The sequence below is a fragment of the Leptinotarsa decemlineata genome, unplaced genomic scaffold (genome assembly GCF_025532065.1).
Source record: "Leptinotarsa decemlineata unplaced genomic scaffold, Ldec_3_MD MMD2_tig00002974_RagTag_RagTag, whole genome shotgun sequence".
Lineage (NCBI taxonomy): Eukaryota > Metazoa > Arthropoda > Insecta > Coleoptera > Chrysomelidae > Leptinotarsa > Leptinotarsa decemlineata.
The window spans coordinates 3,307,642-3,322,561 of record NW_027412578.1 but is presented as its reverse complement, the minus strand read 5'-3'; the positions used below and the strand labels follow the sequence as shown (position 1 = coordinate 3,322,561).

The 14,920-nt window shown below is 36.6% G+C and overlaps 1 protein-coding gene and 2 long non-coding RNA genes across 3 annotated transcripts in view; 2 read left to right on the top strand and 1 right to left on the bottom strand.

Annotated features, from left to right (window-relative positions):
- mAChR-B (muscarinic acetylcholine receptor) overlaps positions 1 to 14,920 on the top strand; it is a 236,864-nt gene that overhangs the window by 108,902 nt on the left and 113,042 nt on the right. The gene's annotated exons all lie outside the window — the stretch shown is intronic.
- On the bottom strand, positions 299 to 624 carry LOC141483073 (uncharacterized). Its single transcript, XR_012465889.1, has 2 exons — positions 491 to 624; positions 299 to 402 (listed from the first exon to the last, which is right to left on the bottom strand). It is a non-coding gene; the product is annotated as an uncharacterized lncRNA (long non-coding RNA).
- LOC141483072 (uncharacterized) lies at positions 1,334 to 1,642 on the top strand. Its single transcript, XR_012465888.1, has 2 exons — positions 1,334 to 1,470; positions 1,529 to 1,642. It is a non-coding gene; the product is annotated as an uncharacterized lncRNA (long non-coding RNA).

Below are 14,920 nucleotides of genomic sequence, written 5' to 3'. Positions count from 1 at the left end.
GAAGAAAAACACAGGAAGAAAATTCTCAATCAGAATCAGATGAAACAAGGTGATATTCAACCCCCATTCAATAGGACTATTTGACTAATCAATACCCCTGGTATATTTTCATCAAGCAAAGTAGCAAGATAACAAGAGTATATTTTTGGGTGCCCTGTATAACCATATGATCCGTAAAAATCAAGAAAATTGAATGAGTGTTGAAACCTCTCTTCAATACTAATATTCCATTGAGATATAACGATGGAACCAGAAATTACTAAAATCATTTAAAACACATTTAATGGTAAAATTCTTACCCTGGCCAAGGGGTTTTCTATACGATTCTTCGTGTGCGGTGTTCTGCACGGAAGTCCTGCTGGGACTTGATGAGTGACTGAGGGCCTTCTGTTTCTTATGAATCTAGAGACGAGAAACGAAGGTTGTAGAATTGAAGAAGTGATATCATAGCTAAGATCACATGAGAGATGCGACAGTGATTCAGACATACCTAATTTCGGAAATCCTTCCACCTGGCACGAGTTCGGTATCCACCACAAATCCTCAAAAGAGCTTAAGTTTCCGACTGCAAATATCCACACCAAAATGACCAATCAGTCTTCCACTATACAATCCTGACTTGTAGAAATAATCCCCGTGAAGGATGGCACAAATACAACCAAATATATCCTACAATCAGTCTGATGATACCCTTTGAACTCCGAACCAAGCTCACCGAAGGCTAACTTCCAAATACTAAGAGAATGCCACATCTGACAGCTAACCAGTTGTTGCCACAGTGCATCCAATCTACACTACAAGCACCAAGGGGGCGCTGTGCACAACATCATAAATCTAACAATTCCTCCACAGCCACTTGATACATCATCAACAAGTCCATGACCCATCAAAACTCCTTCTCAAAGCAATGCAACCCTAAAACAACCCTTGACAACTTGAGTAACCGATCAATCCCTCACCCGTGAACAACTGTAGAACTAGTTCGGTGTAGTTCGTCGGAACGACACTACGAAAGTTCGGCGGATGTCAACCAACAGCTGTCTCTTAACCTTGTATATTAGAATGTTTACAAAAGTATTCACTCCAACCTATTTTCAACTATTTACCATTCCTTATTCATGCGATGGAATAGTAACATACAAGGTAAGTCGCCACATCCTTCCCTTTCAGTACAAATATTAGAGCATTCGTATTATGCAGAATATTTACCGAAAATATCAAACAGTATTCAGAAACCAGAGCTAACTAATATTGTTTTTCAGGCGATATGGCTCTAATATGTAGTAATCCTTCTGGAAGTGATGAATAACAATCTATGCAAGAAATATTCTCGGAAAGGTATAGGGAATAAGGCAGACAACGGCTGAAAAAAAATGATAGGTGAAGAAAACTGAGAAACAAACAATAACAACTATTTCAACCTAGCGAGGAATTTCGGATCTCCAACGTCGATTGGCAATAGGAGAATGCGTAAGTACTGGTCAAAGCAGTTAGTCAGGGAGCATACATTTATTCTTATACATTTCAGGTATGGTTTTCTATGGAACGGAAGATTCCCATTACTATGATGTTAAATGAATAAAATGAACTTGTAACTGAATTACATTGTTAATATCCTCTGAATAAAGATCTTAAAAGGTAAGGTAGTGGTTTTGAAAGGTCACATAAGAGCAGTTTGATCTAGTGCTAAATTGAAACGTAACAACTTCTTTGAAAATGTAGGTCGGGCACACTGACAAACCAGATGTGTCCCTAGCTGTGACGAAAAGTTCGTCATCAATAAATGACAATTCTGTCGATTCCATAGTAAATAAACGAACAATATCTACAATATTTACAAGTAAATTTAGACCGTTACACAATGAAATACGTTCCAATAATATATAAATACAAGAAGCTAAAAAGCTAGAAATAGAAATGTTTTCCTGAAAATATCGTCTCATAACACAGAACAAATCAGGAGTATTCAGAATAGTTAGTTCCATATTACAATTATACTAGGGCATAAAAACAATTATTCGAGTGGCTAGGTAATGAAATATTTAACATATCACAATGTAACACGATGTAACACAATGTATACAGAACACATAAAAGCTCGAACCAAAAAAAAATTCGATGATGTGAAACATAGAAATAAAAAAAATTACGAAAATTCATAGAGTACGTGATGTAATATATATTTTCAACTGAGCCTTGAATGAATATAAAGTAACAGAATCTTCAATGTGGTATGGTAATTGGTTGAAATCATTCAATCCTCTGAAAATCAACGATTTCATAGATATCTTTGTTCTTGTCCTGGAAATGTGGAATCGATTGGTGGTTCTTGTGTGGTAGTCATGAATTTGATTATTGTACGTAATGAAGGAGTCTAAATATTTTGGTAATAAATTTCTGGTTATTTTACAGATAAATATCATACTTGAGTAATACAGTCTATCTGCCACATCATACCACTTGAGGGGGCACCCAGCATGCATTGAATGGGGGTGTATCTATTACATTTTAAGATGATTCTTAAAACTCAATTTTGTTGTTTCTGTAACTTCTATATATTGTTTTTATCTAAAAGATAAAGCAGAGTGAAACAATAATCAAAATGGGGCTGTATATTGGTTCTGTATATTTTTCTAATTGTTTCGGCCTTTACTTGATGAAGATCCATAGGAATTTCACAAACTACAACTTAACGATTTGATCTGCACAAACTTTATTGAAAAAATATATCACAACATGTTTCGCTAAACATTAGCTTTTTCAAGTGATTAACTTGAAATCACTTGAATCACTTGAAAAATCTAATGTTTAGCGAAACATGTGATATATTTTTTCAATAAAGTTTGTGGAGATGAAATCGTTTAGTTATAGTTTGTGAAAAAAATGGTTCTGTATATTGTTATTTTTGAAAACATGGAAATTTCCAATGAAATCCTTAAGAGAAAAAGTAGTGTCATCTGCAAATAAATTCAAAAAATCATAACCTTGTTTATAATTTACATCATTCAGGTAAATTATAAACAGCAGTGGTCGCACGACACTCCCTTGAGGTACGCCTATATTGTTTGAAATTGCATTTGAGAAACATTTCCCCACTCTAGTTATTTGTGACCTGCCATTGAGATAATTTTTGAACCAACTTAAGGCTATTCCATCGATTCCATAATATCTCAGTTTACAAAGTAATATTTGCCTATCGATAGTTTCAAATGCCCTCATGAAATCAAGGAACACTGCTACTAAATTTATCACTATCTATTTCATTCTTGAAACATATCAACAACTTGCTGACCGAAGCTTATAAAAAAAAAGAAAGAACTTGGTACGCCGTTGAAAAAAATCTTCAAAACTATATATTTTTTCCTGAAAGGTTTTCTATTAACACAGATTTGTGAGAGTCCTAACTATCATATACTCTTCAATTGATCACTGTTTTTATCGGCATAGCCTGTCTTGAATTATCCCAAGGCAACCTCTTTCCGGAAAGAGTTTATCAGATTTTAATCATCTCAGGGCATCCTAATCTACACCGAGCTAACCTTCTCGAACCCCTCGAGTCCATAATGCTTCGACGTAATTCGAGATAATTCCAAACAGATAACACTAATATCGAATAACAGTGGCGGTCACGAATCGTTTCTATCAGGGGGATGCTTGAATTAAATGTCAAAGAACTCCACTTTGTGGAAAGGTAACAGAAGAATCAAATGCTAGTTAATAGATCTTAAAGAGTCAAAAGAGTACCACTGTTGTCGCGTCTTCGGAAATTTGGAAAAATAATGAAAATTAAATGAAAGTGGACTGTAATAATTGTGGAATGAAGCGAACTCACCGATGTCATTGCATGAATCCCTGTTTCTGAAAAAGCCCTTTCTTGAAATCTGCTTTCTTCAGATTCACTGGGTTGCACGACAAAACAGAGATAGCACAGAGTCTAGAGCACACACGACAAAATAAATTATGCAATTGAAAAATGAGAATTCATGTTTGAAGGTGGTTGACAAGTTGACAACGTTTTATGGTGAATTTCATTAGTTCGGATTTCTTGTTGGTAGCTTAAGATGATAGTTAGTAGCAAATTACTAATGAGGACGCAACATCTGTGATTTTCAAATGAAATTTAATGTGAATCAAAGATAAGATCATCAAAAAAATAATACTTTTGTTCATATAGAAACTGTTGTTGGTTTCGAGTTTTTGGGTCGTCATTTGTTGGATTTTTTCGTGACTGTTCGCCGGCGAGATTGGCTGGCATCTTCAGAAATCTTTTATTATTACCATTGTTGGAGATGCACAGTGTACAAACGAACAGTTTCAAAATTTGGCCGTGAAAACCTTGAATTTTACGTTTGATTACATTGTTCGAATCTGATATCTATTTTAGGAAATCCTTGTGTGATTGTCGTAGAAACCGTCGTTGATGTCGTAATTTGATAATAATAATAACGTATATGCTTGCCGTTTCAATCTTACTCTACTCGTTTGGAGTAGTGAAGTGGACTCGGGAGGAACTGTATCAACTAGACGTAGAGACCCGAAAAAGGATGCATATTTATAGGAGTTTGCATCCTAAATCGTCTGTTGTACGGTTGTACTTTCCCTGACAACAAGGAGATCGTGGATTTATGAGTTTGGAGTATCTTCATGACAGAATGGTACTGGATGTAGCCTGTAAAGTCGTCAAGAGTTCGGATCCCCTTCTTTGCATGGTCCGCGACCATGGCAGATCAGGAATTGGGACATTTCCCTTTAGGGCAGCTGCCCGAGCAGCTGATAAATTCGGTTTGGTTTTCGACACTGAAGGAGGTGATCACAACTCTGTCACCGAGTTGGTACCCGTTCATATAAAAGCCGCAGGGATCACCTCACTTCTGTGGAAACACAAGGATAAGCCAATGCAAGTGGTTTTCTTCAGTAACAGTGAAGACCTTGGCTTATCAAAGCGCTTGACTTTCGCTTTCCTCAGGTCGAGTGGGCTGAAGTATGAAACTGAGGGGTTTATTATGGCTTGCTAGGATGGTGTCTTCAACACCTCAGTCTACCGCAGTAGCGTGATGGGTATAGAGGTTCCTGACACGAGGTGAAGCGCCTGCCGCGAGGCGTCCGAGACCCTAATACACTTGCAGTCAGCATGCTCAGCATATGTGGTCTCGACCTATATCAATCGACATAACGCGGCCCTGAGAGTGCTTTATTACCTCCTACGGCACTCTTAGGGTATTGACAAGACACCGGTGTTGCCCTACGCTCCGAGGGATATTGAATCCGTTATGGGAAACGGGAAGTGTCGAATTTACTGAAACTATTAGTTCCCAAGCCCCAAGCTCATACAAGCTAATAAGTCTGATGTAGTCCTTCTCGACCACCAGAGCAAGACGATATTTGTCGTGGAGTTTTCAGTTCCTGGCGATACGAATATCGTCCGAAAAGAGCAGAAAAAACAGATTTTCCCTTCGAACCCCGCTGACTCTATCCAGACCATTCTGTCAAGATGGTTGTTCTGATTATTGGAACCTTTGGTGGAATGATGCCCTCTCTACTCTCGAATCTTAAAATTATACCGGCTTGTCGCACTGAGGCAGAAATCTTATCCGGACAGATGCAGAAGGCTGTCATTCTTGGCTCAATGCGCTTGCTCAGTGGACATGCTTCTCGGACCCAATGGTCACTTACCCCACAGCGTGTGGAGTGATCGTTTTATTGCTAGGAGGCAAATGCTATATGAAAATAGAATCGAAAATACGGACAAAGAGAGCAACCTAATGTAACAAATCCTAATGAATCGCAAAATCTAAAATCATATCTACCCACGTCCAAGGATAACCAATGAGAGTTTGCGTTTTCATTCAACCAGAAAACAATGATTCGCATTATAATAATTTGAACGCATAATATTCTGAAACTTCAATTTGAAGGATATATCAAATTGAAACATTGATAACATTATTGAAAGAAAGCTTACTGTATACATTTTTGGAAATGGGAGAAGAAAGAGGAATGATGAGTCTACAAAAGTAACATTTTTTTCAAGTAAGTCAGCTTTCAGTTCCTTTCTGAATGAAGGAGATGAAAGTAATTTCATCAAGTGGAGATGTTGATTATAGAGCCAATATAAGTGGAGAGAAAATTATTACATGTGGTGTACCCCAGGGGAAGGTGTTAGGACCAATCCTATTCGATATTTATTTGAACAACCTTTTCCTACAAGACATCAACTCCAACATTCTGAGTTTCGCCGATGATACTGTGCTGTTTTGCGAAGACGAAAACTGGTTTAACTTCAAACAGAAATTAGAACATGACCTTAATCAAATCATATTATGGTTCGACCACAGGCTCTTATCTATTAACTTTGAGAAAACCCATTACGTACCATTCAGTAGTTATGACAACTCTCTACCTGAATATGACATCAAAATCTCTAATACGAAAGTCATCAAACCCACAAAAAAAATAAAATATTTCGGAATAATTTTACACAGAAATCTCAGATGGAACCAACACATACACCACATAGTTAAAAAATTACGTTGCATACTTTACAAATTTGAACGGATAGCAAACATATTCAATCAAAAACAAAAAATTATGTTTTATAAGAGTTTAGTAGAGCCCCATCTGAGGTATGGTATGATTGGTTGGGGTGGAGTGTCGAAAACTCATCTACATCCCCTTGAGGTTATGCAGAAGAGATGTATCAGATGTATACTACGCAAATGTCACGACTACCCTAGCGATCTACTTTATTAAAATCTGGAATATTTGATCCCAGACAGCTGTTTTTTATAAATATTACTGTTGTACAGCATGAAAACAGAAAAGAATTAACTACTTATCACCATAAATATGCTACACGGCAAAATAATAGTATCGTCATACCATTAATGCTCAAATCAGTTGGGCAGAAATCCTTGCGGTATTTAGGACCAAAACTCTACAGTTTTTTTCCTGAAAATTTAAGATGCGAAACAAATCTCAAAAAATTTGTGACAAAGATTAAATTATTTGTCAAGAATATACCACGAGCAGATATGCATCCAATGTCAGATTCAGTATTCTCATTCCTTACACATCATTTTGCCTCGTAAGATGTATTTTATTTGTTCACTGTTCATTTCTATATGTACATCTATAATTACTGTAAACAATCTTAAGAAAGTGAATAAATACATATCATTATTATTATAATATGTATTGGCACAATCATGTCGCTGGAATTGCAAAGGTTGATTCTCAAAAGCTTGAAACATTGTTCCGAATCAGAAAACAGCAACTTTTGATGCTTTATGAAGCTCAAATCAGACCTCTGGAGTATTGTTCTTATGTATGGAGCTCTGCCCCCAAACATACCCTAAAGTTGCTGGATTCCATCCAGAAAAGAGCCATCCGCATGATTGGAGACGCGAACATCAAATGCAACCTCGATAGCCTGGAACATCGAAGAAAGATTGAAGATGTGTCTCTCTTATAGATACTTTCACGGGAGGTGCTCAACTGACTTGGCACATTTGATTCCACTAAGAGCGGTACATATCAGAAATATTTGACGCACTGTGACTGCTCATTTTTGAGTTTCAACTCAGTACACCTCGAACATCACTCTTTAAGAACCTTTCCATCTGGAAAACCGCGTTTATGTGGAATAAACTTCTTGAGAACGTTTTTCCAAATGGTTTTAATGTCCAGCGATTCAAATCTAATGTAAGTCGGTACTTTCGCACAGTCACCGCTCTGAGAGCGTCTTAAAGATTTTCCTGTAGTGCTTGTGTTCTGTTCTTGAAAAAAAAATTATATTGATCATCTGAAAAGGTGCCACTGAGGTATCACTCTGTATACGAGAATATTTTCAATACCATGTTGATTTCTGTCGGTTCCATGGCACATTTCTCAGTAAATATTTAATTTTCAATTTCTCATTTTCCACACCTTGGACCCCGGTCCTTTACCCTTTCTCCGTTATGTGAAACTAGCAACCATGCCTAGCAGATGCATTACCGTAAATCGACATAATTCCTGGAGGGTTTTCCGCAGGAGATGAGATATGGGAGACAGTAGTATTGTCAACAGCCAGCTGTACATATTGATTAGGTTAGGAATAGGATGTTGGCGGTGGTGCGGTTACCTTTGATCACTTCGATACAACAAACTAATACTAAACGGGCGTTGAATCGATAGCTTTCATTGTATGGAGGGTGATGTTGGAATTCTTAGGCATTAAATTAGCGTGGGAGAAGATGGAATCGATGGAAGCACGTGTTTCCAACAGGTTTCCACCATAAAACACAAATTAACCGATGTTTTTCACTCATCTATTCAATTGTTGAGTATAATATTGGATGTATGTGGGTTGAAAAATGAATCTGAGGAAATCCTGACCAGAGTATGATTAATGACGAAAGCCTAAATGAATTTTCTCAAACATCACACTCATTTGTGTATGGAGCCTATAAATTATACAAATTTTGGGTCGGTTAATTTTTTTATGGCATCACTACTGGGTTGGCAGGTAGAGACAGACAAGTCTTGTCTTGTCTTGTGATCCAACACCTACCTGTTTCATAAATGAAACTTACATCAAAATGAGCGCTATTAAATTTCAAACCTAATGATATAGGGTTATCTGCAAAAAACTTGGCCTACATGATGGTTGGTAAGCTTTGAAAAGTAAAGTTTCAATGCAAGTGGAGGTTTGCAATGAAGAAGTCTGGGCGAACTGTTGCGTACCACAGAAGAGAATGCAACCTTGCAGCAGTGCGCGGTGTATCCCTGAGATGGGCAACGATAAAATAGTGAATACTGAGCGTTACTCTTGAGTGTGCAACTGTCGGTTAACTTGAGGATGGAAAAGAATATTACTGGAGTTTCTTTCCCAACACCAAATCGTTATTTGTAACACCTCGACACGTGTTTCGATCACCAAGTGATCATTTTCAAGAGGAAGATTAAACTAGAAACTAACGCGAAGCTAACGCTATGTATGCTATATAGATATACCATACAAGTAAACCATACAGGTGTACCGCCCATACAGGTATACCACCCTGAATTAATTTTACAATTTTGCCTCATCTATTATTTTACAATATATGTTTAAATGTTATTGCTGTATATAAAACAATTTTCAGCTATATAAAAATTAATTTCACAATATTGCCTGTCTGAATTTATTTTTGCAATGTGTTCTTATGTAGTAATCAGTAAACCCAACAATATTATTTTAACAAGCTATATAGTATGCCATTTGGTATAGGTCCGTCATCGTTAGTCATAATATTATTGTGTTTACTTATTTCCACATCTAGTTGCCTGTTGTTAACTTGTCCAACTAATCTTAATAAACTGAAGTCTATGGAATGGTTTTGTTGCAAAATATGATGGGCGACTGCTTATTTTTCAGGCCTTCCATATTTTAAGTGTGCTATGTGTTCCTTATATCTTACTTTACTAGATCTTTTTGTCTATCCATAATATTTTGCATTTTGCATTCAATTTCGTGAATGCCAGACTTTTCTGAATTCTCGACTTTGTCTTTTGGACTTCCCAAAAGGCTCTGTAGTGTATGACTTGTTTTAAAAAACACCTTCATACCTAGTTTCTTAAAAAATTTTTCAAAGTTTTCGTATATTGGTGGTATGGAACTGAGATGTATTCATCTTGGTTTTTGTCCTTTCTGAAAGTCGAGATTTCGTTCATTCTTAACCTAAACTTCTTCTTCCTTATTATGTCACCTACAATACCCCTCGAGAAACCGTCAGTGGCTGCTATTTCCTGTATTGTACGTCTTTCTTTTGTGAACCTATCATGTATTAGAGGGAAATTCAAAAGACGATGCACTAAAAAATTCAACCCAACACGTTTGTGCTGTCCACAGTGATGTGAACTGTCAGGAATATACCTATATTTTTAGATATATATTTAGATAGGTAATATTGTAAAATTAATTTTTATACAGCTGGAAATTGTTTTATATACAGCTATAACAGTTAAACATATATTGTAAAATAATAGATAAGGCAAAATTGTGTAATTAATTTAGGTTGGTATACCTGTATGGGTGGTACACCTGGATGGTTTAGCTGTATGGGATATCTATATAGCATTAATAGCGTCAGCTTCGCGTTAGTTTCTAGTTTGCTCTGCCTCTTTGAAGATGATCACTTGGTGATCGAAACACGTGTCGAGGTGTTAAAAATAACGATTTGGTGGTGGGAAAAAAACTCCAGTAATATTGATTACTACACCAAAGGTTCCAAACAGTGCATCATAAGTACATAATATGAGGTAATAAGCTTGAGGTCAGTTCAGAGATGCTCGAAATGGTTGCCTTGAACTTCTTGACATATGATATATTTTTTTTTCAGTTTTGTACACATTTTGAATCGAATAGCCCCGTAAAAAAGTCCAAAGGTATCAAATCTGGCGAGCGGGCTGGCCATTCTGTAGGACCTCGATGGCCAATCTAACGACCGGGAAAAGTAGTATCCAAATAGTTTCCCACTTGTCTGGAGTAAAGTGATGGTGCTCCATCTTGTTGGAATACAATATCCATATCAAATTCATTAGGATTCGCTTCGACGATTTCAGTGATGAGATAGTCAAAAGTAGTTTCCAGCATATTCAAATACAGTTCCCCTGTTAAATTTTGATCACTAAATAGAGGTCCAAATGTTAATTTTTTTGGATATTGGGTATGTGTTTCCTGTCACTCCAATAACGGCAATTTTGTCTGTGAACATTGCCGTTTAAAAAGATGTACATTCGTCACTAAAAAAAATATTGTGGAGATAGGTAGGATGCCTTGCAATGGTTTCGGTCATGATTTCGCAGAATTCTGTTCTTCGATCAGGGTCAATCTGTGGATTCGGCTGCGGTGGTAGTGCGCCCGACACACGATCGGAAGGTCGTGGGTTCGATTTCCGCGTCGACCAGATATTTTTCTCGATTGAATTTATCTGGTTGAAGCTGGGATGATTCTGCAACCGTGTTAGGAATCACACGTTAAAAGTTAAGACCTTGTTAGTCCTTAGCTTGCACAAGTTTCTCAACTTCTGAGAGTTGTCGTTTGTATGGGGGCCACAGCTGTTCCCTCAAATATTTTCTTCAGATACGACAATTCAGAAAACGTTCATAGAAAATCCTTTCGGTCTCGTGAAAGTTACGCGTCGCACCGTAAATAAAAATTGCTTCAATTTTTCCTTCCAATGGACGAAAATTGACCTTTTTGGAGATTGTTGACATGGTACCTTTTTACTAGTAAAACAAAAAACTAAATGAGAATGAACAATGAAATGATGTTCATTGTCGTACTTACATTTTTTGTCGTTTTTATAAACAAAAAATAACTTAACAAACCTTATAGGGTTGTTGGAATTGCCATATGGCAGATACAGATACAGAATATTTCTAGAAATAACGATATGAATGTGTTTGTCTTCAGGAAATTATTAAATGTTCCGTCATTTTGTAGTTGGTGAATATATTGACTTCATATTCTAGGGTTGTGAAGCATTCGTCAGGATCTTCAAAATGATGTATCACAAGACCACCTTTTTCATTTAATTTTTTTTCCTAGATGGTGCCCAGCCGCCATCTTGGAAGTTTCATCTGTCAATTTCACTTCAAAACAAAGTATTCATGCATCAATTTCATTATCCTAAATTTAAATTTTTTGAGTTGACCCATTCAAAAGATAAAACGGTGGTGGGGACATTGAAGAAATGTTATTCCATTTGGAAAAGCTATTCTGTAAATGCGCTATCGGCAATTGTAAAGCAGAAATTAGAATTTTAAGCTAAAACCAGATCATATTTATTCGATGGAAACGAACTTGAAACAATGTAAAAAGAACTAGAAATTTCAGAGACAATTGTGGAGAATTGAGGCAATAAAAGGAACAGTCGACTTTCCCATCTGAACTTTCGAAGTCGTTGGAATGAATGACATACTTCAATCGAGTAGGTAGTTATTCATTTCATCTACCTGTGAAATTCACTCCGCTTTCCTACATTAAACTTGGTGAACATCTTTTTTCCTTGAATTATTAAAATTTTGTTTGAGCTGCTCAACTGGGGTCTTGGTCCGTTTCTCAAAGCTCTGAGAAACGGACGTTTACACAAACACAAAGTGTTTTCGAATTAAGGCGATTAAATTCATTAAAAGTTTCGCCTGGCGCGTGGATGAAGGTCATTTATTTACTACAATTAAACGCTACGTATTTTATAGAGTGCCCAGTGATTTCCATAGATAATTTGATGGGAGAGACTGCCAGGTTGGTCAGTGTTTGTACTCAAACGAATGTTCCACGTGTCGTTAATAGGTTTTGAATGCAAGGGGCTAGAATAAATTTTCTAAGATAATTATGTTTTCTTATTACCTCGTTACAATTAAATACATACACGGTGTCAATTTCATGACTGCCTCAATATTTTTGCGTTTGTGATTGTTCATAATGATAAAGATAGTCTTCCACAACTCTTGATGATGCTGACTTGGTTAGCGAAATCCGCATCGAAAGACGGTATTTTTGTTCTGGTGTGGAAAAATTGTTCTGATTTTTCCGATTACTTTGAAAGGTTGAAATAAATATAAAAGTTATGGATCGTTCTACATATTCATTCATCACTGAACCTAGCACTGTAGTACTACTATACAGGGTGATTCAAAAGTACTTTGACAAACTTCAGGAGGTGATTCCTCACAATATTATAATATGAATTGTCCAAATAAATATATGTCCGGAAACGCTTCGTTTCCAAGATACAGGATGTTGAAGTTTTATTTTTATTTTCGTTTTTTTCAGATAACTTTTGAAATACTGAACTTAATTAAACGAAACTTGGTAATAGGAGGTTTTTGAGGTGTCGAATTCGAACCTGATGTTCTTATTGCTCTTACTTATAGGGGGCGCCACCTACACGTCTTTTCCTTTTTTAAAGATTCATAACTTTTTTGGACGTACTTCTAGCACATTTTTCAGTAAAAAAATCAATTCCTCTATCATATCTACGTAAATAAGCTACCCTTGTTACTAGTCGCTGTAAGCAACCGTTTTCTAAATATTTGGACTTGAAAACTTCAAGTCGATTATTTGATAATCGATGCATGTTGAAGTTATTACGAATATTTTGCATTTTTCACAAGAATGCTTTGGAAATAAATTTGACGTTTGTGAGTAGTTTTGGTAATTACATATTTTGTGACAGTTAGACATTTCGTTGAAGTTTCCGTAAGTGGAAGTAGAAAACACTTATTTTGAAAAAATGGATTATTTAAACAATAATGCTCATTTAGCCGATATGCATTTCGTTTATGGCCTTGCGAATGGCAATGCGCGCGAAGCAAGACGTACTTACCAGGAGCGATTTCCTAATCGAGTACTGCCTTCAGCTCCAACATTTGCTAGTCTCCACCGTCGTTTGGCAGAAACAGGTAGCTTTAAGAGGGCAGCTGATATTATTGAAAGACCACCAGCAGTCCAAACCCCAGAATTGGAATAAGCTGTTTTGAACGATCTCGAGGAGAATCCAGAAACAAGCACAAGAGTAATTGCTGAAGCTGTCAATTCCACTCAGTCCACAGTTTGGAGAATTATCCACGATCAACAGTTTTATCCATACCATATTCAAAGGGTACAAGCTCTTTTGCCACGAGACTTTCCCCAACGCATTACTATGTGTCAATGGTTTTTGAGAAAATTGGCTGGAAATCCTCAATATTTAAGATATGTACTCTTCACGGACGAGGCAAACTTCTCCCGAAATGCTATCACAAACTTTCATAACAACCATGTTTGGGCTCTCGAAAATCCGCACGCAGTTAGTGAAAGGCATTATCAGTATCAATTTTCTGTAAATGTGTGGGCGGCAATAATTGATAATTACTTGATAGGTCCTTTCTTTCTTCCGCTCCGACTGAATGGCGCAACTTACAGACACTTTTTAGAAAATGAATTGCCGGGATTACTTCAGAATGTACCATTAGAAATTCGTATCCGCATGTGGTTTATGCATGATGGGGCTCCGGCCAATTTTAGCGTTGTAGCCAGGAAATTCCTTAACACAGTCTATCCAAATCGATGGATCAGTAGGGGTGTAGAAGAACCTAACCAGGCGTGGGCACCAAGGTCCCCAGATCTAAACCCGATAGATTTTTATTTTTGGGGACATTTGAAGTCACTAGTTTATAAGACTCCAGTAGTAAACGAGGAAGATCTGAGAAACCGAATAGTAGACGCCTGTGAAACAATAAGAAACACACCAATAATTTTTGAGCGGGTACGAGATTCAATGACTAGACGACTGACTGCCTGTATCTTCGCTGAAGGTAGACACTTCCAACAATTTATTTGAATACAATTTAGTTTCGTTTATTTTAGTTTATTCTACATATTCAAAATTTCCTGAAATAAAATGTTGACATTTCTTGCTAATTTTATTAAAACAAATACTGATTATGCACCCTTGATACAAAAATAACTATTTCGGTTAAGGATGTGATAAAGGAACGTACCCAACAGTAATGACCTCTTCAAACGAGTAAAACATCAAATTCATTTCCAAAGCATTCTTGTGAAAAAAGAAAAATATTCGTAATAACTTCAACATGCATCGATTATCAAATAATCGACTTGAAGTTTTCAAGTCCAAATATTTAGAAAACGGTTGCTTACAGCGACTAGTAACAAGGGTAGCTCATTTACGTAGATATGATAGAAGAATCGATTTTTTTACTGAAAAATGTGCTAGAAGTACGCCCAAAAAAGTTATGAATCTTTAAAAAAGAAAAAGACGTGTAGGTGGCGCCCTCTACGAGTAAGAGCAATAAGAACATCAGGTTCGAATTCGACACCTCAAAAACCTCCTATTACCAAGTTTCGTTTAATTAAGTTCAGTATTTCAAAAGTTATTTGAAAGAAACGAAA